The 25,134-nt window shown below is 39.4% G+C and overlaps 1 long non-coding RNA gene across 3 annotated transcripts in view; it reads right to left on the bottom strand.

The window, feature by feature from the left end:
• The window catches only part of LOC148049255 (uncharacterized), a 302,843-nt gene that overhangs the window by 246,090 nt on the left and 31,619 nt on the right, over nt 1-25,134 (bottom strand). For all 3 annotated transcript variants that reach the window (XR_015695686.1, XR_015695684.1, XR_015695685.1), the window contains exon 3: nt 4,925-4,978. This is a non-coding gene — a long non-coding RNA (uncharacterized LOC148049255). The remainder of the gene's footprint in view (nt 1-4,924; nt 4,979-25,134) is intronic.

Consider the following 25,134-nt stretch of genomic DNA (forward strand, 5'->3'; position numbering starts at 1 on the left):
AAAGGGAAGTAACAAGGCGGCCTGCTCCGAAAACCTGAATCCCAACTGGTTTGATCTGCCCCAGCTGTCTTCATTCTGAGACCTCCATGAATCTTTTGGGTGACTCTGTGCTCAATGGAGCCGAGGTGGCGCAGTGGTTAGGGTGCAGTACTGCAGGCCACTTCATGCTGACTGTGATCTGCAGTTCAGCGGTTCAAATCTCACCGGCTCAAGGTCGACTCAGCCTTCCATCCTTCCGAGATGGGTGAAATGAGGACCCAGACTGTGGGGGCAAGTTGCTGACTCAATTTGCTAAAAAATCTGTAAACCGCTTAGAGAGGGCTGAAAGCCCTATGAAGCGGTATGTAAGTCTAATAAATAAATGGAAGAATCAAGCAATACCAAGAGGAAAAAAAAACATTCATACAAAACAGTAATGTCTGACAGCTGACAAAACCTAAAAGCAACACGTGCCAATTTTTCTATGTCCCTTCCTACATACGATTTATTAATGAATTCTTTTAACAGAATATAAAAAAATAGAGAAGCACAGCTTTATTAAGCAAATGTGAAAGAACAGGATTCCATCCTCCTTTTTAAAGTTATGTGTAATATTATTAAATTCACATTAGCATCTCCATACAGGCCACACCAATACGTACCACATTACCACAACTGTGGTAATATATGCATTTTAACAATAATTTTATTAAACATTACAATTATAAAGATGAAAACTAATATAAATTAAAAAAAACAATAGAAAGTGTATAGAAGAAAAAATAGAAAAAATAAGAATATAGTAAAGAAAAAAAGAAATATATAAAGAAATGATGTTGTCCTTCATCATAAGCATAAACAATTTCAGTAACTTATTACATCTTAAAATATAAAAAATGATCTCTTCTTCTCCTCAATTCTTATCTATAATTGGATTAATTGCTTGGATATAAAACTATCTGAGAATCATGCTTATATACCTTTGGTTCAATGATAGAAATAAATAAAATTATAATATAATAAATGTGTATGTTACAATCAACCCCTCAAAGTATTCACTATCTAAGCTCAATGCTAGATTAGTGTTTTCTAGTTTTAAATCAAAATCAAATCTTTATTGTCAATGCACATGTGTACAATGAAATGGAACATGATAAAAATTAATAAATGATTTGAATATCCAGTATGTTAAATTATGACAAAATTTTGGTTTACCACTTCTAGTTCTTTTTGTTCCTTATATGTTAGTTGTATGTTGATGTTGATTTTCTGCAAAACTGATAGTGGGAGGAGGATATAATAATAATTATAATAATGATAATCCAGAACAGAAATTCCTATATGCTTTAATTTCCAAAGAACACTAAGATACCCGATTAATTTTGGAATCCTTCCTTTCACTCAGTATGTTTCTTTGATCCAGATCAATTCAGCAGCTTGTAGGAAGAATACAGATCATGTATTTCCACCAATAGACCCCCCTGTTCAAGCGTATCCATGGTGGCAGAGGATGAAAAAAATCAAGAAGGCAATTGTAACCACACAATCAAAACCAGCACATCTGGACCTATTGCTCCAGTTATTGCTGACTATATTCATAATAGTATCTTCATATATTCATCGTCTCTTTATACAAATCTGTTACCCATGCAGGAAGCAGTAGAAACAATAGCCTCGAAAGATTTATAAAGATGGGCATGGAGAAGTTGGAAAAGTATGGGAATAAAATACAACACAGGCCAACAATAGAAGGAGCTCATATACTGGATGCCTACAATCTTAAAAAACAATTCACAAAATATTAACTTAAACACCAGGTTTTATAGTGTTCTATAAATAAATAATGAATTCATAAGGTGTTCCAGTATTATTTGCTCTTCCAATACAGCTTTCTTCCAATTAAATGCTTTCCAGCACATATACATTTCATTTACTTATTATGTGACATACACAATTTAGCTTTTTGGTTTAATTTGCCGAATGCACCTAATTTGGGTAAAAGAGACATTGTCAGTATTCTCCAGTTCAAGATGAAGGCAAAGTAGAAGAGGAAATGGAGACAGATGCAGATCCAATGGAAATACTATGGCAGAACACCATCTTGGCCTTATGTTCAGTTAAATTATATGCCCAATGCTTCCACTTCAATCCAAGTGGGGAAAAAACCTACAGGGTGCAACATTTATCCAACTGTATGAACTTTGTAACCAGATGTTCTCTGCCAACAAAGCAGGATCAACATAACACTGAATCTTCTGCCACCAGCGGAATCTGCTTTTGGCAAGTCAAGTTTTAAGACCTTTGTAATATAGACCATCTCTTTCATCACCTGATTAGATCTTGCAATATGAAAGAGGTTTGGCAAGATTGATGATAACCATCTTCAACAAGGATTCCTGCTATAACCATTAGTTATTTGCAAAGCGTGAATGTGTGCTAATGCTTTCCTTAGCTAAAACTGCAATCTAATCTCAGAGCAAGCTAAACTACAGTACTGGGTCTTTTTTTGCTATCGTATTTAAAATAAGAAAATGGAAATTAAAACAAAATGGAAATAACAACTTTATTAGTATTTTAAAAGCAGGCACTGCCAAATAATATAATGTGCAAGTTGCATAAAAGAGTGTATATATGTACGTGCCTGAGAAGTGAAAAATTGACCACATAATGTGTCTCCTATGTTTCTCAATTAGAAAGCGACAAAAGCAATCTTATACATGCATCTATATATACATACTGTACAAACATACATACATACATACATACATACATACATACATACATACATAGTTTCCTTGGCAATAATAAAATGTGGAACATTAAGCAAGTAATAGCATGCAGTGTCTTATTAGTTTGTTCAAAAAATGTAAGTATCTATGAATCATTGCATATTCCAGAACAAAATTAATAACTGAAATACATGTTTCTCTGTAATTTTATATATCTAAGTATTTAGAGTATCTTCAGTATATTCTAAAACCATTTCCTAAACTCCATTACAGAATTATTATTTATAAATAACATCAAAAATCTGCTAAGAGGACTGTGCTGGAAAGGATTCTGAAGCACTCAGCATCCATATCTAGTCCTCAAGAGCTCTTTAAAATGAATATATCGCTGCTGTGCAGTGTTTTGCTGTGCTTTGCTCAACAAAACAGAACAAAATTTAATTATCTGATCCTATTATTGAACTAAGGTAAAATCCACATTTTTCCCAGATACTCCCCCCAAAAGATTGCCTTGCTATTTTCAAGTTTGAATGCCTCCTTTATATTAATTTACTAAAATCATATGGGGGCGGGGGATCTCGTTATTAGATCAGTGGTGACAGGGATGATTATTGTGTGTACCAAGACAGATAAACAATCTCAGTTAAGTAAATTAAATTGAATATAAATGTATTGTTCTAAGAATCCAGCCTCTAATGAATAGATGGACGTAATTTAAATTCAGTATATGGAATTTAAAAAATAATAATAAATGCTTTGTTATATATCATTTAGATCACATGTGGCATTCCTTTATATACTGCTAAGCATACATTTTTTAGAAATGTAATGCATGTTTGAAAGTTGAATGAATCCTCATTTTTTATTTAGGAACCTTCAACTGTTGAAGAATAGGTAAAGGAAAAGGTTCCCCTCGCACACATGTGCTAGTCATTCCCAACTCTAGGGGGCAGTGCTCATCTCCGTTTCAAAGCCGAAGAGCCAGTGGTGTCCAAAGACGTCTCCATGGTCATGTGGCCGGTCTGACTAAATGCTGAAGGTGCACAGAACGTTGTTACCTTCCCACCAAAGGTGGTTCCTATTTTTCTACTTGCATTTTTACATGCTTTCGAACTGCTAGGTTGGCAGAAGCTGAAACAAGTAATGGGAACTCACTCTGTTATGCAGCGCTAGGGATTCAAACTGCTGTCCATTCTGTCTGATAAGCTCAGCATCTTAGTCACTGAGCCACGCCGTCCCGTCCATAAGAATAGGATAGCTAATGACAAATTCTACCTATTAAAAATCTCAATTTATTTGATTTACAAGTTTATTTATAAAATTTATATCTGTTTTTCTTCAAAAGTTCAGAGTAGGAAATACAATTCTCTCTTTTGCCAATTTTACTCACAATAATAACCTTGCTATGTGGACTGGATAAAAGAGAAAAACTGTCCCAACATCACTCAATGACTAAGTTTGTGCTATAACATGGGCCTCCCCAGTACCCAACTGACACCATAGCTCTTATAGCCAATTATCTTGGAAAGGGTAGAGTTCCCTTGTTTACTGCATTAGTTGTCACTGAGTACATAAAAATTGCTACCAATGTGAAAGACATAATGGAGTAATGTTCAACTTCTATTAATAGGTCTCAGGCGTGACCCGTCAAAACCGCGGTCCACTAAAGCGCGCCCGATCAAAGCGCGTACGTGACATCAGCAGCAGCACGACAAATAAAATTAAAAATAAATTAAAATAAAATTAAAGCAAGCCGATTCACATAAAGGTAAGGGTTAGGTTTAGGTTTAGGGTTAGGGTTAGGTTAAGGGTTAGGGTTAGGGTTAGGGTTAGGGTTACGTTAAGCGTTAGGGTTAGGTTTAGGGTTAGGTTAAGGGTTAGCATTAGGTTTAGCGTTAGGGTTAGGTTTAGGGTTAGGTTTAGGGTTAGGTTAAGGGTTAGGCTTAGGCTTAGGTTTAGGGTTAGGTTTGGGGGGGTTAGGGTAAGGTTGTCGCGTTAATTTTAAATTTCCCGCTCACAGCGTGCCGTTTTTGTCACGCTGTGATGATGTCACGTACGCGCTTTCGTCGAGCGCGCTTTAGTCTACCGCGGATTTGTGGTGGAACCGGTCTCAGGTGATTTTTTTTATATTTCTATGAAAAAATAAGCATGGCAATTTACACCACAGAAAATTTCTACATGGAACTGATTTTTTGTGTAATAATTGTATTTATTACCTGGAAGATATTCATGTTTCCTTAAGTTTATTACCATCAGCTGGAGGACCAAGCCTGTTTAAAGAGAGAGGGGGGAGGGGGAGGGAGGGGGAGAGAGAAGGTAAATTGTATTACTAAATACATAACATTCCTTATTCTAAATCACTGCAGCAAACATCTGGCAAATGGATAAGTATTATTGCATTGTTTTTCTACTATAATAATAGCAATAGCACTTAGATTTACATACCACAACACAGTGCTTTACAGCATTCTCTGAGTGGTTAACAATGTCAGCATATTGCCCCCAACAATCCAGGTTCTCATTTTACTGACCTTGGAAGGATGGAAGGCTGAGTCAACCTTGAGTCAGTCAGGATCAAACTCCAGACTGTGGGCAGAATTAGCCTGCAGTATTGCATTCTAACCACTGCACTACCAGGGCTCTGAAATCCAGATACTATGCATCTTATTTTCATTTCTGGCTTAAATGTGTTTATTTCAAATACTCAGACCCTTTTTAATTATCAACAAAATCATTCAGAAGAAAACCTGGTTTCAAAGATCTAACCACAAACATTTGTTCACACAGGTTGAGATGATATTCCTACGCTGCTGACATAACACTGCCATCCGTAGGAGAATTGTCACTATCTTCAATAAATAACTTTTACCAGCACCCTAACTCAAAGCCCCTTGTCATAGGCCAACAAAAGGGTTCACCAACAAATGCGCGGTCGACAAAAGCGCGCTGAGAAAACCGCGGCGAGAAAACCACAAGGTCAAAATCGCGCCGACGAATGAGCGCAGAAGCGCGCCGACAAATGCGTGCCGACGAAAGCGCGCCATCAAAAAACAACAAAAACAACGTAATAACCCTAACCCTAACCCTTACCTTAACTTAAATCACGCTTTTGTGGGCGCGGTTTTGTCGGCGCGTTGTTGTGGGCGCGTTTATGACGTCGCGGTTTTCTCACCGCGGTTTTGTCAGTGCGCTATTGTCGTGCGCGCATTTGTCGGGTCACGCAACAAAAGTATTAGATTTATGAAGACGTGATGTTACAAAAAACAAAAATTTGGAAATAGGAGGAAATATAAAAAAAAAATAGAGCAGATCTTTCAGTATGTAGCTAATAGTTCTTCCCCAAAAGAACTTGACTTATTTATTTGTAGTTTTATTTTATAAGTAGTCAAACATCCCAAATTATTTTTTAATTTTACTGTTAATGTTGTTTTGTTTCTGCTCTCAGCTAAGCCAATGTACCTATGTGCCTTGGACAAGACAAGAAATAGATTAGAGACCATGTCCAAAGGGATGCTTACTATGATTCTTCTATTCAGAACCAGAAAAAAAGAGGAATACTTCCAGTTTTCATGAAAATTCCCAGTTCTGATAATACGATGAACAGGCAAGGTTCTATTTAATTATGTAACATGATTTTTTTTGTCCTGATTTTTAAGTAAAAATACCTGGATATTTCATTTTTTTTAAAATAATATTTCTATATATTTCCCCCTTTTTTAGCATAGTGGACTGACTGTATATTCTCAAGCTGCTTCAACAACACACACAAAATCAGCCAAGCTTATATTCTGTAGGAGGCAAAGTAGTGTGAGAGAGGTCAGCAGAATAATCCATATTTCATTGAATGCTAATATTACCCTTCTGTAATACTGTAAAAAAGCAACTATACAGCTGTACTAACAATAGCTGAGTTATAATGACATTTCCATGGCACAAAATATATAATTCCCTCGATACTCAAATATTATTTGAGGGATAATGTTTAGATCCTGTACAACAAATTAACAATGACTATACACTCAAAAAAAAAAGTATCCAGAAAGGTTGAAGATCCATTGCGGCTGAGACTGACTGAAAAAGAGGTCATGGGAAGCTCACAGAATGCATAAAACCATCTCTACTTAGATTAGAACAGTCCAAATTGTTCATAACATGGATAAGGTATTGCCAAGAAAATTCCATTCATTTTTCTCATGTACCATACTTAACTGAATAGCATCCCAATTAGTCAACTCTGTATGTTTTCCTGTAGGATGGAGTAAAATGAATGTGTCTTACCAGACCTTCTGTTAGAAAGGGAAAGAGCAGAAGAGCACAAACAGAAGACCACAAAATCTCATTTTGATATATAACTGGCAGATATCCAACCCTAAATGTAAAGGGAACAGAACCAAAACAGTGCCAAACAATGTGCCTCTATGCATCCCGGTGTCCTCAAATTGCTTACCCCTGGATTAAAATACAGAAAGCAAAAGAATAGAACTGTTGGGAAGTTTAAAGCTACATTAAAACGAGCAGGAGCAATATCCTTTAATTCGACAGAGCATTGTGAAAGAAAACTTCGCTATTCTGAAATCCTGCTAAGCCTTTTCTCCAAGACAATAAACAATATCCACTGCCTAATGCAGTCGTCTCTCCTTCATTCGTGTAGGGACTATTTCTATACCACCTCTACCCATTCTAAAAGGGCAGCGCAGTGGAGGTAGGCAACTTAAGGTCTTTGCAGATGTCGTTGAATTAAAAATAGAGGCAGTAGCGAGGCATATGGTAGTTCAGAAATATCTAGAAAGTCACAGGTTCTCTATCCTTGCTCTTACATCACTATTTGTACTTTGACAGTCCATAAAATTTGAAAAGAAGGCACCACTACCTCTATCACCACTGCTGCCTTCTAGTCTTTGTCTACTGCCACAATATCTGGTTGTATCTGCCTGTCTGTTGGGATCTAGAAATTACAAAGGATTTTAGCACTCCAATTTTCCACAATTTTCTGTGGGAACCTCCCATCTAGACTTTGGAGAGTCTAGTCCATATTCTACACTGATATTCCTGGACACAATGACAGCTACTTGGTTGTGCTGTTCAGTGTATGCTGTCCTGCCTGCATCTTATCCCATGCCACTATGTGTTGGTCCGTCTCCGAGGCTTCCATGCGTAGTCTGCACATTGAGTCCTGTCTAGTGTGGTAGACTCTTGCTTCTATGGATTTGGTGCTTGTTTTTGTGCTGCTATGATCTCAGACTGTTGCCTGAGGCTAGTGTTGTCTGGTAGGATTTCCCAATGTCTGACATCTCAGCTATCTGTCCAAGATTACAATGGCTGCAGCATATATCAGTTCATTGATTTGAGTTATTGTGGTAGTAGGGATTGTTGTGATGGCTCCATTGGCATCTTCTAGCATACTTCTTTGCTGAGCCTTGATAATCAGTCTCGAGGGTTGATTGTAGGTAGTTTATCCATGATCTCATGCCTCATATCAGCAGCTGTGCACTGTAATAAGACGGTAGTATATATATAGCAATAGCAATAGCAGTTAGACTTATATACCGCTTCATAGGGCTTTCAGCCCTCTCTAAGCGGTTTACAGAGTCAGCATATTGCCCCCAACAACAATCCGGGTCCTCATTTTACCCACCTCGGAAGGATGGAAGGCTGAGTCAACCCTGAGCCGGTGAGATTTGAACAGCCGAACTGCAGAACTGCAGTCAGCTGAAGTAGCCTGCAGTGCTGCATTTAACCACTGTGCCACCTCGGCTCTATATATACATCCCTTCTCATTAGGATGGCTGTTGTAGTAGCATGCCATCAGTTTAAGGTTTTCTTGTCTCGCCCATGTATGATTTTGTTGCAGCAATCCACTTATCATCAGATTGTCCTGGTTCCTCAACATCTGATGTGGACCTTGTTAATCCAGGTGTTGTCCAAGCTGGCATGACTTTCCTAGTCCAGGTCACTCTTATATTTTGAAGTAGACAGGTGAGGTGTTAGGGAGTCTTTGCCCAAGGACCTCCACCAGTAATGTAGGTGCCAGCTGGAATTTGAACCCCAGTATCCCACATCAAAGGTACTGCTCTAACCACTACACTACACTACACTACACACAGACAGACAGAAAGACACACACACAAACGCGGAGAGAGAGAGAGAGAGAGAGAGAGAGAGAGAGAGAGAGAGAGAGAGATGGCATATAACATAGACAACATTATCATTTTGACCTACTTCATAATGTGGTTGTTTCAAATGTAGAAGAGGAATGGGAGGCATCACACATGACAAGCCCCATAGGAAAAATGGTTGAATGACCAAAAGTAATATTTAGATCCAAAAATTCTACCATCACTACTGCTCCTATCACAGGCTAAAGGCACAGGCATTGAAAATCTTTCTTTCTAGTATCAAAGGACAGGATGCAGAAATCCACTCAACATTAAGGCCTGGAACAATCCCAGACTGATGCAACTCATGGCCCATCTTCTTGCATTACTCAACCTTGGAATATTAGAATCATGAAATCCAGCATTTATCCTTTCACATTGCCAATTCAATTCATGTAGCAGATATTTTCACACACTGAAGGGCAACTAATGGAAACACTGAGAAATCCCTGGGCAAAGAAAGAGGGAAAAAGCTGTGCATGTATTAACTTGCAGCTTGAAGGAAATAAGAATGGGAGCTGTATATGTTTCTTATTTTTTAAAAAAAATGGCTTCAGAAATGCCTCCCACACCACTTCCGGACTGCATCATAATGCAGGGAAGCCTGGAAACCTTTGAAGACTCTGGGCTGAAGCAAACTTGTATTTTAGCTACAGTTTGAAGCTCTTGTTTTCTGACCACCCACAGAGAAAAAGAGCATGAATCTTTCATTTTAAATGCACACTCCCAGCCCCCACCCCGACATGCAAATGTTTTCAACAGAGCAGAGGGAGAAGATTCATATGGAATCATTGGGTAATGCTTTGCTTAGGAAACAACTTTGGCCCAAACTAAACAGTGGGTTACATTTCCATTTAATAAGGTTCATGAGGAATCCAGATGTATTTGTTGAGTAAAATAAGGGCTGTAAAAATATTCAGGGTTTTCTGCGCATCTCACAGATTCGCTTGTGCAAGAAGAGTTTCAGCATCTAGCTAGGGAAATCAGAGCTTTCATTTCAAAGGTTTCATATTGCAAGTTTCAACTCTGGGCTCTCTCTGGAAATATTTCCAAAGGAGGGGGAGGGAGTTTATCCCAATGGAGATCTTGCATCGTTTCCTGTGCCTTTTCCCATCCCTTCAAACTTTGTACGAATCCAACTTTGCTGCATTTCTATCTGAAACCTAGAGAATCAGGTTTTTAATAGAGAAATAGCTTTTTTTAAAAAAAAGGACTTGGTTTTAAATTTACCTCGAAGCAAATCCCACTGAATTCACAAAAGCTACCCCTGAGTGGACATCATCAGGTTGAACTGTGAATTATAGGCCATAAATCAATGGTAAAACACATGCCTGAAATGTAGAAAAAAAAACCCTGCTTGAATCCCTTTCATCTTCAAATAAGGGGAGAAAAAAGCCTGTCCGGCCATTGACATTTGTGTGTAGAATAAACCATAAAAAGTGAAATGACTTAATAGCCTTATTCAGTGGAAGCTGTTTGCTGTGCTCTTATTTTGCAACACAGCTTTAATGATGCAAATGCTTTCACCAGTTAAAGCTCTATTAAAAAGCTGCAAAGGCGGCCATGTATTAAAAATATAGCCTCCTGTCAAAGCCTTGAAATTCAGAATTCCAAATCTGAACTTGTGATGAAGGCCAGAGTTCAGCAATCTCCTTTTTCTTTAATCCAAGCTGCAAGAAAATATAACGGATTTAACAGACCAACTGAATCACATAGTCAAATTATAACTGGGAACATAGCCAGCTTATTCCCTCCCCCATTTAGTCCCCTAATTTGTGAGAACAATTCACACAGAATTCGCCTAGCGCACTCCAAGGAATCCTTCCCTTGAAAATCTTTGCCAAGGAAAAACTGAGCATTAAAACTATATATATATATTAGATTTTTACAACCCCTGGTAAGCCCCAATTATGGGAGGAAGCTAACTGCTTCCATCATCTGTCAATCAGCTTGTCACAAGAGTCCATCACGACAGAAACCCAATGTTTTTTACTGTTGCCTTTGTTATATTTGTGTTTTTTTATTTGTGCTGATAAATAAATAAAGGGAGACTAGTATAGATCTATTTCAAGCTATTTAGCTCTCATCAGCTAGCCATACCCTTACTGGGATTTGAACCTGGGCTATATTACATACTAGGCAGACTTCTTAGCCATTAGGCCACAGGCTCTTATCCGTTATCAGCGAAGCCAGGGTGAAAGGTATCTATTAGATTTTTACAACCCCTGGTAAGCCCCAATTATGGGAGGAAGCTAACTGCTTCCATCTATAATTAGATTTAGTAAAAATCTAATAGATATAGATATGTATGTATGTATGTATGTATATGTATATGTATATATATAGTTTCCCCTCATCATCCTGGGCACTAGTGCTATCCTCTTAACAGCAGTTATGAACTTTTGAGTAAATGCCTTAGTAGTAGTTAGGAGAAGGGACAGCCTTTGCCTCGGATTCTTTCCATTTCAACCAAACTACAAAAAATTGAGTGTCTTTCAGCAACCTAAAAAGCAAGCAGAAAATGGAAAGTTGAAATGCATGACTGGGGAAAGCTGAATAGAGAGGATAGTGACAATCAAACTTTTCAAAAGCCTGCTTTTAAATCCGAGATTTTTGTAGCCACATTCTCTTTCTAGGAATAAAGCATTATGAATCTGCCTTACTGCAAATCCAAATTCATGTTCTTAGGAAACAACTAAGCACTGATACGCTAATGTTGCAAAAAACGTAAAAGTCAAATTTCAGAAGTCACTTAAAAGGTCTGTCCCCTGTAGAGTTTCGAATCAACCTCTAAAAGCAATATAGCTTCTTTAAAGGATTCGAGCCAAATTGAATAGACTTTTATGACAACATCAGTAGGAAGCAGACTACACAGACTGGAAATGGAACAAAATATAATTGGCCAAATTCTCTGACAACTCATAAACAGCATTTATTTGGTCTAGAAAATTGGGGAAGGGGGAGAAGGAGAGAAAACCATTATTGTTCTGAAAATTATTTCCACTAACATATATAAAGAAGACTGGTCCTATATACTATAGTGATGAAAACACCATGAATTCACTTTCCAGCCTACATCTTAAGAGTCACAGCGACATACAGTTTAGTCCTTGACTTACAACCGAAGACTTTTTCTTTTCATTATCCCAAATTACTAGTGTCTAGTGATGCAGGATAATTTATGGAATTTTTTTTTAGAAAATAAGAAAGTGAGTCCCAAAATGCATTTATCTTGCTAACATTTCTACATTTGCCTATGAATGTTGCAAATGATACTGCTGCTATTCTCTTGCCAATCTTCCTTTTTCTGTAGCTTTTAAAGAAAACAATGCAAGCTAGAAGTTCTAATGTCATCGTTGCGCCAGGCAGAGAAGAAATTAGAACACTGCAACACATTTCTTCAAAAAAGAAAAATGAATTGTCTTCCCTAAATGTATAGCCATTAAAAGACATTAGCATTAAGTGTGTATATATCTATGTATATTCTAAGAACTGGTTGTATTAAATTTTACCGACAGAGAGACTCCTTTTGCTTCAGCTAATAACAAATGTTATTCTTACCAAGTTGATACGCAGCCAAACAACTCATTAAAATAGGAGTTCTACTTCAGACCCAGAAGTTACTCATAAGCCTCCTAGCAATTCAGGGCAAACAAAGACACTCTTCCTTTGAATCAGAATGTTTTTAAAGAATGGTTTCTTTAAACAATTAAGTAGGTTTCTATAGTTCAAGCCATTAGGGAACGCCTTCAGAAGGAATTATGTAAGCTTCAACACACACTCTAGAACTAGCAGACTATGATAATACGTTGCTAGGGCTCCAGTACAACTGTAGGATATATGTCAGAGCTGGGTTTCTACCAGTTCGCACCTGTTCTGTAGAACCGGTTCGTCAAATCTACCGAACCGGTTAGAAGAGGTTCCACCAGAAAGCAGGCCACACCTACAGAAGAGGTTCCAAAAAATTTTGAAACCCACCACTGACACACACACACAGAGAGAGACTCACACAGAGGGAGAAAGAGAAAGAAAGGAAGAAAGAAAGAAATAAAGAAAAAAGAAAGAAAAAGTGAGAGAGATGAAAGAAAAAAAGGAAAAAGGGACAGAGAGACAAAAGGAAGGAGAGAGGGAGAGAGGGAGAGAGGGAGAGAGGGAGAGAGAGAGAGAGAGAGAGAGAGAGAGAAAGAACACATGGCCAGCAAGCCACTCCCACCAGGTCACATGGGCGGCAAGCCACTCCCACAAAGGAGGCCACACCCACAGAGTAGGTTCAAAAAATTTTTGAAACCCACCACTGATATATGTGGAAGAAAAATAACAGAACAAAATTATCAAAGTGTTGTCTTTGATCTGTCAGGTATATGCTCAGTATTATTTAACGCTGAGAATCAAATTATTAGTTGATATGTTTCTGATCATTTTTTTTTCCTAATTCAATTTTTACAGCAAACATAACTTTGTAAAAAAAAAAACAAGCACTGGGCCTGGGATTTTATAATCTATCTACTACAGTCTTTCCCTCCTTCACACCTTTTATACAATTTGCTATAAATCCACTCCTCTCTTAGAGACCGAGTCTTCTTCCATTGGCCAGTTGTGAAATAGTCACTAAGCAAAAAGAGAAAGCGAGAGGGAGGGAGAGAGGGAGAGAGAATGCAAAAATCACCAGCTCCTGCGTCTCATTCAGATAAATGACTCTTGTACAGCTATTCCAGCATGGCTGTCACGCCATTGTACACTGTTGCTAGATGCATGAAATTTGGTCTAAGTGAGTCCATCAGTCGGAAAGTGAATATTTTTATTGTTGTATTATCGCCCAATCACTACGTGAGGAGTGGGTGTGTATACCTGTTGGGATTAGGGGTACACAGAATTACTATTCCTTTCTGTGGTAGTGGTACTGTCATACTGTTTTGGAAATGCATGTTCACGAAAGTGCATCACATCTGTCCTATACTTTTCTGGTTATATTTACAGGCAGCTTCCCCCTATGTAGATGTGTGAGAATAGCAGTAAACAGCTACAAAGGCCAGGAAAATCATTGCCAGTAAGAGCAGCTGTCACGAAGTCAGATTGATCATCTTCCGGACAAGAATTACGGTTTTCTGCAGTGACGACAGAACAGCCTGCATTAAACTGATATGCCTCCATTTCTGTCTGCATTGTGCCCCAATTGTTGTCTGCTATTAGCTGACATATTATTTTAGAGGTCAAATGGGCCAAGGACAAGGGTTTAATAAATTAATATAAAGAACTGAAAAAGCATGGGACAAAAACCTCTTTCAACGATAATAATAAATTTGTATTAAAAAAGAGGGGATTGTCCCTATCTAGAATTTTGTTCTAATCTAAGAACATGCTTGAGCCAAGTTACTTATTAAACAGAGTGGGGGAATATTTAGTTTTGGGAATACACTCGGCATGGCCATTCAACTAATATTGAATATATCTGACTGTTATATCATCTGGCTATTTTTGACTATTTTTACATTAACACAACTGCACAGATTTCACTCCATGCATATTAAACATTTTCCCCATTCTTTATGTCTACAATACTTCCATTTATTCAGCTGAGAGATCAATATATTCATATACAGATTTTACTTTCTCTTTCTACAATTGTTCTAATTTTAATCAGGTTTCCTTTACCTCTTTTTCTTCCATTATCTATTTTTTCCCCCCCAATATCCACTTTTGACAAAACCAGATAGTCTTTCTCAGAGTCAGGACTTTTCATCACTTTTTCATTCCTCACTAATTCTCTCAATCTTCCACCATACAGAATCAATAATGCTTTCATATTTATATCAATTTCTTTGCTGTGTTAATATACAAACAGGTTTATGTTTAAAGCACATGCTCAAAAGAAAAACACTTTTTTTTTCTAAGTAGATGCTCACTGAACAATGACCATCCTGAATCATTGTTACATTTCCAAGCAGACCAATCCCTTTGTGGATATTTTCCAGTCTTCTTTGTTCTGATCCATTTGTGTCACTGTAACAGCAACTTCTAACTCCACAGGGTGAAAAATTGGAGAAATTATATCCTTCTGTTAATGCAGCCTAGAACTGTGTTGGCTTTTTTGACAGCTGCAGCATACTGCAGGATCAATTCTCCCTGCTCCCTGACTAGCTTCTGAACTACCCCAGGAAGGAGAGGGAGGGAGGAAAAGGGTCCAGAAGTCCCCTTGGCCATCTTGCGCGAAGGGCATCAACTCCTTCTGTTCCCCGAGCTGGGAGCTGAGAGAAGAACCGCAGAAGCTGGGTGTTGGCTGGAGTAGTGAAGAGGTCCACTACTGGCCGTCCAAACCTCCGGCAGATGCTCTGGAACAGCTCCTGGGACAGGCTCCACTCTCCGTTGTCCACCCTCTCTCGACTGAGCCAGTTGGCCTGATGGTTGTTGATACCCGTGATGTGCTCCGCCCAGATCGACCGCAGATGTCTCTCTGCCCAACTGCCCAGTGACATTGCTTTGGTGTGCAGTGCCCGGCCCGGGGAGAGAAAAACCTTTCCTGTACGGGAGTCTATGACCGCTCCTAAATGGAGAATTCTACTTGACGGGGTGAGGGAACTCTTTTTGAAGTTGAAGGAGAACCCCAGCCCATGAAGGGTGTCCATGACCTGCCAGAGGTCCGCCTTTGTCTGACGCGGGGATGCCCCCTGGATGAGGACATCATCCAGGTAGCAATGTACTCTAATGGGAAAGCCCCTTAGGTAGGCTGCCACCACCGCCAGTACCTTGGTGAATGACCTAGTTGCAGAGGATAACCCAAAGGGAAGGACCCTGTATTGGAAGTGGCGGCCCAGGTAGGAGAACCGCAGGTACTGCCTGTGGCATGGGATAATGGGAATATGGAGATAAGCCTCCATGAGATCTATAGAAGCCATGTAATCCCCCTCCCGTATGCCTGCTAGAATGGATTTAAGCGAGGCCATCTTGAACCTGCGGTACACAAGCTGTTGGTTCAAGAGCTTCAAGTCGAGAATAGCTCTCCAACTTCCCGAAGTTTTTGGCATGAGGAACAGATTTGATTAGAACCCCCGGCCTACCTGATCTGAGGGGACCGGTTCTATCACGGCGATGTTAAGCAGATGCTTAATGGTCTGACGCATCCGCCTGCATTTGTCTAGATTTTGCGCCGGGGGAAATGTGCGAAAGTGGTTGGGGGGGATGGAGAGGAACTCTAGCGGAAACCCGTGTGAGGCAGTGCTGATTACCCAGGCGTCAGAGGAAATTCTAGGACAGGCCTCAGAGAAGAGAGCCAGGTGACCACCAATGGGTGGGGTCGGGTTTGACCTATTTGCCCTGGCAGTAGGGGCACCCACCTCCCCCTCGAAAGGGCCACCGGAATTCTCTGGTTCCTGAGCTACCGAAGCTTGGGGTGCTAGACTGGACTCGGGCAAGGCCTGATCCTCCCTAGGATACATGTGGGCACAGGAATCGTCCAAGTCCAAATCCTGGTCCTCCAGGGAAAGGGGAGGGGAAGGAGACCTTTCCCCAAAAAATCTCCATGGGGAATCTGGAGGGAGGCCAGGCTGGAACTCACCCCCTAATGGGGATCTGGAACGGCGGGGAGAAGCACTAAGCCTACCTTGCAAGGCCCTCAGTTTTTCAGCTCTGGAAAAGGTCTTTGAGAGAGCCATGTGCCTCCTCAGTTCGTCCCTCTGGGTGGCATGAGAGGGGCGGGGGGTTGCAGCCTTAAGGGCCCTGGCAGAAGCAGTGGGTTGTTGCCAGGTTGAAGGTCCCTCCCCAGGGGAGCATGGGGGAGAAGGAGACCCCCCCTGCCTCCTCCGCCATCTTAGCCACATGGGGGAATAAGGAAAATAAAGAAAAAAGTATTCACCCTCCTTGAGCATCCTCCTGACTCTCTCTCTCTTCCACTACAACAGTTAAGGAGAAAACTGGATGAATGCTGCTTTCTCCCCTTCTGGAGAGCCCCTGCCTCAGCATCGAGAATGGTAAGTTTGGGGGCTGCCGCCGAGGCTTGCCTTGGCCCGGGTCGCTTTGCGCGCTCTCCTCCGCTCCACAGCACGTTCACAGTTCAGAACAAAAACCAAAAAACTTCTTCACTCTCTTCCCAGCAATCCATGCTCTCCGCGGCTCGAATCCAGCCTCCGAAGCCGTTTCCAATAGATTGGTGCAATGGGGCGGGCTCTGGGCTGGGTATCCCTAGCCTCTAGCCTCCCGATCGCATAAAACCCCCAGGGATTGACGCCACGTGCTTGGCAAAGCCGGAAATGGCTGCCGCGACCTCAGCACTCTCTCCGATCCCAAGGATACAAAGTAACACTGCCTGGTGGTTAGAAAGGAAAACCACACAGAGCTACTTACAGGTTAGAGCAGAGAGCTAGCTACGGTGGCTGCAGAGGCAAGGAGGTTCCAGTAGAGATAGAAATCGCAGGAGAAGTTAAAAATATGTCTCGTCTTTTAGCCGGACTGAGTTGAAGTGGAGAAGAAAGGGTGGAGCACAGAGGTGTGTCTTCAGCTTCATCCCAGTCTCGTGGCCAAATGGGCATGTCAATACCATCCACTGGAGCCTCCTGTCCCTCGCTCCGGAAAATCTGAGCTTCACACAGAAAGATGCATGACATACATTTTAACACTTTCATTCATAATGAAAACAACATTGTTTTCCAGCATGTATTCATTAATGTGTCAGCCGTACCAGATAGAGTAGACAAAAAAATCAATTCCACAAGAAGGGTAAATACTACATTTATTTCGATTGACTATGATAGAATCCAGTATGTCCGATTTGCTATCCCTTCTTCCTTCTTCTTATATCCCAGTGAATTAGGGAGGTGTTTGTGCTTTGATTCATGCTACATTTCATTTATACTTCTTATATTCCAATCATGATTTGATAGAATAATTGTAGTCCAGGATTGAACTGTGGGGTCCCTGATTGTCTCTGATCTTCATTGTTTTCTTGCAGATGTTTTATTACCAAACTAGGTATAACATCATCAGTGCACTGATTATGTTGCCTAGTTTGGTAATGAAATGTCTGCAGGAAAACAAGCAAGCTCAGAGACCACCAGGGATCCCATAGTCACATTTTTCCATGGGCCATGGTTCTTATCTGATGGGCCAGAGTCATTGACATTAAAACTGCATGTGGACTAACAAACAGAGACAATTTAGGAAAAGTACATATAATCGTGTCTCATGAAAAAGCACTTCTCTCGAAAGATTGTAAGAGCCAAGGTGGCGCAGTGGTTAAATGCAGCACTGCAGGCTACTGCTAGATCAGCAGTTCAGCGGTTCAAATCTCACCGGCTCAGGGTTGACTCAGCCTTCCATCCTTCCGAGGTGGGTAAAATGAGGACCCAGATTGTTGGGGGCAATATGCTGACTCTCTGTAAACCGCTTAGAGAGGGCTGAAAGCCCTATGAAGCGGTATATAAGTCTACTGCTATTGCTATTGCTATTTTCATCACTCTGATTTCTGTCCATCTTGTAAACGTCATTCATGCATCAACCACATTCAATTTAGATAAGGCAGTGTCAAGCTGCCTTTGGAGAAGGCTCTGAGATGACTCCCGAACAAAAACTGATATGCCAAGTTTCTGCTGGAAACCTCTGTTTCAATAGTAACACTGATTTGGTTTGTCCTGTACTCACTATCAGTTCAGTTATAGGCCAATTTAAAAACCTGCTTGCCAGTTGTAGTAATGCCCTATCTTCAATAGCTGCTACATGTCTGCATAATTGGACAGTGTCTTTTCTGTTCCAATGACTAAGCATATAATTCACTTTCCCAGGAGGTGGAAAGAGTGCCCTCCAATTTGCATTTCAATGCATTGTAGATTTTTCCTGTTTCTTTATTCTTTGGAGCTGAAGTTTTTGCCTTTTAAATTGATTTGACGTTTGACAATTCTGCTATATATTATTATTCTTGTTCTATTTCATTTTTAGTGCTACTGCTTAAAACTAATGCTGAAGAACCTTTATGAACTAAATGAAAAATTATGCAGCTATTGAATATAGGGCATTACTACAACTGGCAAGCAGGTTTTAAATAAATTAATAGCAAAATCTACCCACATCCAATGTACATTGCAATATAATTGTAAATTCCTGATTTGGGGATGAACAAGAAACTGTCAGAAGTAAAAGAGGAAAACAATTGGTATTAATAAAGCATGACGAGTCAATGAAATTGACAAATGCATAAAGATATTTATTCTTTGGTAACTTTCCAAGGCACCTTTTAATTATTAATTGAATTATGAAAAAAAGGCCAGCACTGTGCAATTATATAACAAAATGGCAAACCTACTTCCAACTCTATCCATAACAGCCCTGGCAGCTAAGGCATATAACACACAATAATTGTTTATGGTTTATAGATCTTGGAAACATGATTCATTTTGAAATGCCAACCCAGTTTTGCTATATGAGTATACAACTCTTGGTTTCCAGAGTTGGATAGAAAGAACACATAAAACACTCCTACTTTCCAAAAGGACAACACGGATCACATAAGACCTGAGCAGTAGAAAGATTCAGATTGCTCCTAACTCCAGACTGGGTGAAAAAAATTACACCATACATCTCACAGATCATGCTGAACCTTTCAGGAAGAGAAAACACCTATTGACTCAGGAGAAAATGCTGGTAACATGATGAGGCAAGCATGTGAAGATCATTGTTATAATGAAGATTTATTTACTCAAGAGGAAGTGAATTGTGAAAATTAAGCACATAACATTTCTGCATATTTAATGGGAAGCTTTAGAACAGGTGTTAAATTAGTATCTCCAATATTGCTTGCTGTTGTAAAGATGAAGTCTTATAGGTCATGCTTCCAAAGTGACAACTGTATTATATTGTCAGTTCTCACAATATAACAAGTATTTTTTTTTCATAACAGCATTGGGAGACAATAAAATGACCACCCACCTTCAAAAGGGTTGGAATAATCAGTATGTTTGTAAGGGGCGAACAACTGTGAAGATACTTAACATTCTTCTACAAGTCCTTAAAAGTGTTACTTCTTGAGGAATAAACATTTAGTCTGAGGAGTAAAACCTACAATTGTTTAAAAGTTACGCATACAGCACTATCGTGTTTTTCCAAAAATAAGACCTGTTAAGTTCTGGGCGAGGCCAGAGGGATTTCTAACAACTCTTTATTTAATACTGCCTGTGAGGCAACTGAACTCCCTGGCTGACACAGCTCCGTTTATATGAAACTGTTCAGCCAAATATCCAATCAGGAAAGAGTATTTTCCCGCTTCAACAGAGAACCAGAATGAGAACTTCAACTGACAACTATACACTATATACAATACTTAACAAGACCTACCCAAAAATAAGCCCTAGACTGATTTTTAAGTGTGAGTCTAATATAAGCCCTACCCCAAAAATAAGCTCTAGTGTAGTCACTTCCTGTCCATCCTTTTTAAAATAAATATAAAAATATTAATTTTTAATAAATAAGTAAAATGAGATACAAAGACACATTAAGGAATATCTGTTGCTTCCAGGAGCATGTTGAAACTTCAGGGACTAATACATCCATTTACCAGGATGCAAAATCCATATTTCAGCAATGTGTTTTGGTGACTGAAAGCTCATAGTATTTTTTGATAGAAAAGACAATGAAGCTCAAATGTATATGACTGGCGAACCAGAAAGTGAACTAGTAAATCCAATTTAAAGAACTGGCTTAGAATGGGGGGGGGGGGAGAGACTTTAAAGTGGGAATTAGGTTGCACAAGTTATTATTCTGTTACATATATGCCAATCCATTTTAATATTTAGTACATACATTCAACGTATTGTATTAATGAATTTATTTTATTTATTTATATATCACATTTATCTATATATATAAAAGCAAAAACCACTCACACCGCAACACAAAATCTCCAGAATCGCAAAGCCTACAAACTTGAAATGTGGCACATATGTTCCTCTTGGCTTCTAGGTGCTCAGTTAGAAATGATTTTTCAAAATGACCAACAGAGCATTAGTATTTCTTATATTATTATTAGTATTCCTTATATTATTATCTGACGCTAAGGAGTTAGATGTTCTACCCCCTCTCCCAACTGAAAATAGCTCTGTTCCAACTGTCACTTGGATGTGGGTGTGGCCAGCACATGACTCATCTGGCCTGCTGGCTGGGAGTTTGGAGAGGAGCCTGAGGGAGAGAAGGGGATAGGATAGAGGAGGATTCTGTGGGGCAAGCCTGAGGGAGAGAAGGGCATATTATAGGATAGGATAGGATAGGATAGGATAGGATAGGATAGGATAGGATAGGGGAGGCTTCCATGGGGCAAGTCTAAGGGAGAGAAGGGGAGAGGAGAGGCCGATCATAACTACTCTTTTAAGTTCTGAGGGACACAGACTGAGGAGACCAGTTAACAGTAACAAGAACCTTTTATTCAACACTAGAACAGGCAAGACAAACAAACCCCCATCTGACAGCTATTTATACCAGGAGCTGTCAGACGGGGAACCAATGCGAAAGCCCGGTTTCTCCCGCCAGTTGGCAGGCGCGTCCTGGCCAATCAGAGGTGCCTTGCACAACGCCAACTGCTGACCAGGACACAACATACTCATTAATTTTCAAGCTGTAAGTGTCGATTTATCAAGCCCGATCACATAGTTTCGTAGCGGAGCATGGGTATTCAGCTAGTTATCTTTATAAATTACTCAAGGTGGAAAGCACAGACAATGCTCCTCCTAGTTTCCCCACAACAACAAACAAGGTGAGTTGGTTTGAGAAAGAGTGATATTGCATGTACAACAGGTATCCTTCCATCCTTGTACGGTCAACATTTCTAAGCACATAACAATGCCCCTTTCCTCTGTCTTTTCATCATTTTTCACACCACTAGTGCAGTAATCCAAAATTACGTGAACGGTGACAAAAATGAATGAATCTTCACAAACAAAATTAATAAGTGAGGTGACTTCTAATCACAAGGGAATCATTACGGCATAAAATTACAACATATGAACCAGTACTGCTTTTTGGATTGATTCATTTAATCTCAAAAAATAACCTGAATCATCTATGTCTTCCTGCAATGATATATAACCATAAATAGATGGTTTTTGGAACTGTAGTTTTATATCTACAAAATATGAATAATTCTCCATTAGCAGTAATGTGTTGGATAGTTCAATTCTCTATGGAATTAATATGACCAAGATGTCAATAGACATTTTAATTACAAATATTCCTACTTTGTGCTTCCTGGCAAATACTATTTGTGTTGGAGCTCATAATATGTCGAAATATATTTTAATCAATTAATTGATCTCAGTTATACATTTCATTCTAGTATCAATAATGTAGCACAAAGCTTACCTTGCTATTTCCAATTTTTGACCGTCCAAATTATTAATTTACTGTGATCATAAAAATCAAATAAGAGTTGAATGTGCTAATGTACATTTGTAATCTAAATAGGGGATGAATTCCTTATTTTCCAACTAATTAGATTCTAGGTCTCTTAATTTACAAGAGATTTCAGATATGCCAAATCAAGATAACTTATTAAAAATTCTACTGGATTAAATTTACTGTTATATTAATTGACCCAAGGCAGACTATATTTTGCAAGATATGACCTTATGATATAATGCATTTACTTATTAAAATGCTCTTAAGAAAATGATTTCTACAAAAATATTGGCTCACCATTATTTTTATAATTCTCTTTTTTATTTTATTAATATAAAAATGTTAAAGTAATTGTTTAAAATCACTTTGGTTTTATTTAAAGCACATATTAATGTTCAAAACAATGGATTATTTTTTAAAAATCATTAAAATGTACAGACTCTTAACCGCCTGGCTGCAGCCCACTAGCAGGCCACAGCCTGTTTGAAATCGGGCCATGGGAAAGATAGGCAAGTTCACCCACGTGCAAAGCTCCACTTGCACGAGCAGAGGGCACTTGCGATCACATGAGAAACTCCATTTGTGTGAGCAACCTCTGTTTACACGAGTGGAGCTTCATGCACGAGCACAAGCATCCTCTGCTCGCACACGAAGCTCTATTCGTGCAAGGGGGGGTGACCATATCCGTCGCTCACATAAGTGGAGCTGTGCAGGTGCGCCTGCCACCCACCCACCCATCCCATCCCCCGGCAGCCTGGACCACCAAGATGGAAAACTTGGGGACTATTGTCTTAGATTATGTAAACTTGCTTAGTTATTGGCTAAATTGGCTAATTTTCTTTGTGGCCACCAGTGGAATCTGTTCATTTTCAAATATGAGCCACATATCTGAAAATGTAAATCTAATATTAATAATCCAATAAAAGGGTACTCTCTTCTATCAACGTTCTACACAATTAGTATAGATTTACTCAATACCTAAATATTGCAAACAACACCCTAATTCAAACGCACTCATCTCGTTCCAGCCCATACCAATTAGAAAGCAAACAAACCATTTTTCACTGGATCAATGTTTCATGATCGTCATGGATGATTATTTCACTTCACAACACATAGTAGGATGACATCTGTATTCAATACAGATGTCCTCCTACCTTTTAGCAATAGTAATGTAACTTCACTGAAGTAAAAGCAAGATTGAGAAGTTGAAACTAGCTCCATGATTTTCCTTCAATACTCTCCCTATTTGTCCTGTGCTAAGGCATGGCAAGCCAGTTTGGTCTAATGCACTGGTTCTCAACCTATGGTCCATGGACCTCTGAGAGGCCACAATGTCACCACAGGGGGGCTGAGAAGGCTTGAAGAAATTTTATGATTTAAATCTTGAGTTAAGTCAAGATTACTTGATGGCAACATGGTCCATGGCCATGGTCTGTGGCCCAAAAAAGGCATCCATGGTGAAAAGTCTAGTCTAGTCTAGTGTTTAAGGCACCAAGCTAGAAAGTGGGAGATCTTGAATTCAAGTCCTGATTAACCTATGAAAGGCAGCTGGATGACTTTGGGCCAGTCCTTCTATCTCAGCTGACCTCACCTCACATGACTGTTGTTGTAGGGAAAATAGGAAAAGGAAGGAAGATTAGATATTTTCTCCACCTTGAGTTATTTGTAAAAAACAATAAAGGCAATAGACAGACAGACAGAGCTCCCTTCTCCTGCAATCATTCTGTCTGTTCAGCTGCAGGCTGAAAATAATCAGGGATCCTTGGTGCTCTGTTTTCTTTCCTTACCCAAACTAGGTTACATCATCAGTGTTAGAACACTAGCACTGATGGTGTTCAGAGGTGGGTTGCTCCTGGTTCGGTCCGGATCAAATGAACTGGTAGTGGCACGGGCAGGAGGCTCTGCGCACCCACCCAGAGGCTTCTGCACATGAGTGAACTGGTAGTAAAAAAAAAGGGAACCCACCACTGATGGTGTTAAATAGTTTTGATAATGAAACGTCTGCAAGAAAATGACCAAGTTCTGAGAGCACCAAGAACCCCTCATTTCAACCCTGAGCTATAAACATTCTCCTTTATTGAAAACATTCACCTCTGAGCAAGGGAAGATCGCAGGGGCTAAGCAGCATTTGCTTTTCCTGGGACTTTAGAAAGGCAAAAATATAACAAAGAATTATGTGTTCAGAGCACATGGAGATCACCCTTAATCCAGGCTTTGAAGAAGTGGAACTTTGGAGCATGGATCCTAGGTGATACCCTACAGGACAATGTGGTAGGCCATAATTGCAGGTATGCTGAAAGTGTCAGGTGCAAGTAATCAGAAAGAGGAGTTGAGTTCAAAGCACTCAAAGTTTATTACACGGTACCTATGCAGAAGACTCTGGTTTACTAATGGTCAAGTCAAATTAATGCTAAATAAGGGTCAATGGAAATTATGGGGAGATAGATTTGGGTCTCTTTTGGCTGTGCAGCAATTCCAAACTGATTACACGTTTAACTCCGCCCTCGGGCTCAGCCTGTTCATCTCCTAGAGAAAGTTTCTTGTTCTATTATAAGAATATCAACCAGGAATCAACAATGGTCTGATGATGAAAGAGAAGAACATACCTTCAGGATATATTCCTGAGATAACTCTGAAGGGTGAAACTTCAAATTACATATGTGAATACAGAAAAGATCCAGAATTTAATTTTAGGATAAATGTTCTGCATAATAACACCTATACCCATCAACCTAATAGAAAAAGTTACTGCAGGTCCAGGAAATTAGATTCTTGGTATTTATAAAAGGGATAACCTATAGAATTCACAAGTACTATTATTATAGAGATTGTTGTTACATATGAAAATATACTCGCATTCATTACTCTATTAGTTGTAAAGAAAACACACCTGCTTTATT

The sequence above is a fragment of the Thamnophis sirtalis genome, unplaced genomic scaffold (genome assembly GCF_051295495.1).
Source record: "Thamnophis sirtalis isolate CommonGarterSnake01/CBP01778 unplaced genomic scaffold, rThaSir2_p1.2 scaffold_2, whole genome shotgun sequence".
In the NCBI taxonomy this organism is placed as follows: domain Eukaryota; kingdom Metazoa; phylum Chordata; class Lepidosauria; order Squamata; family Natricidae; genus Thamnophis; species Thamnophis sirtalis.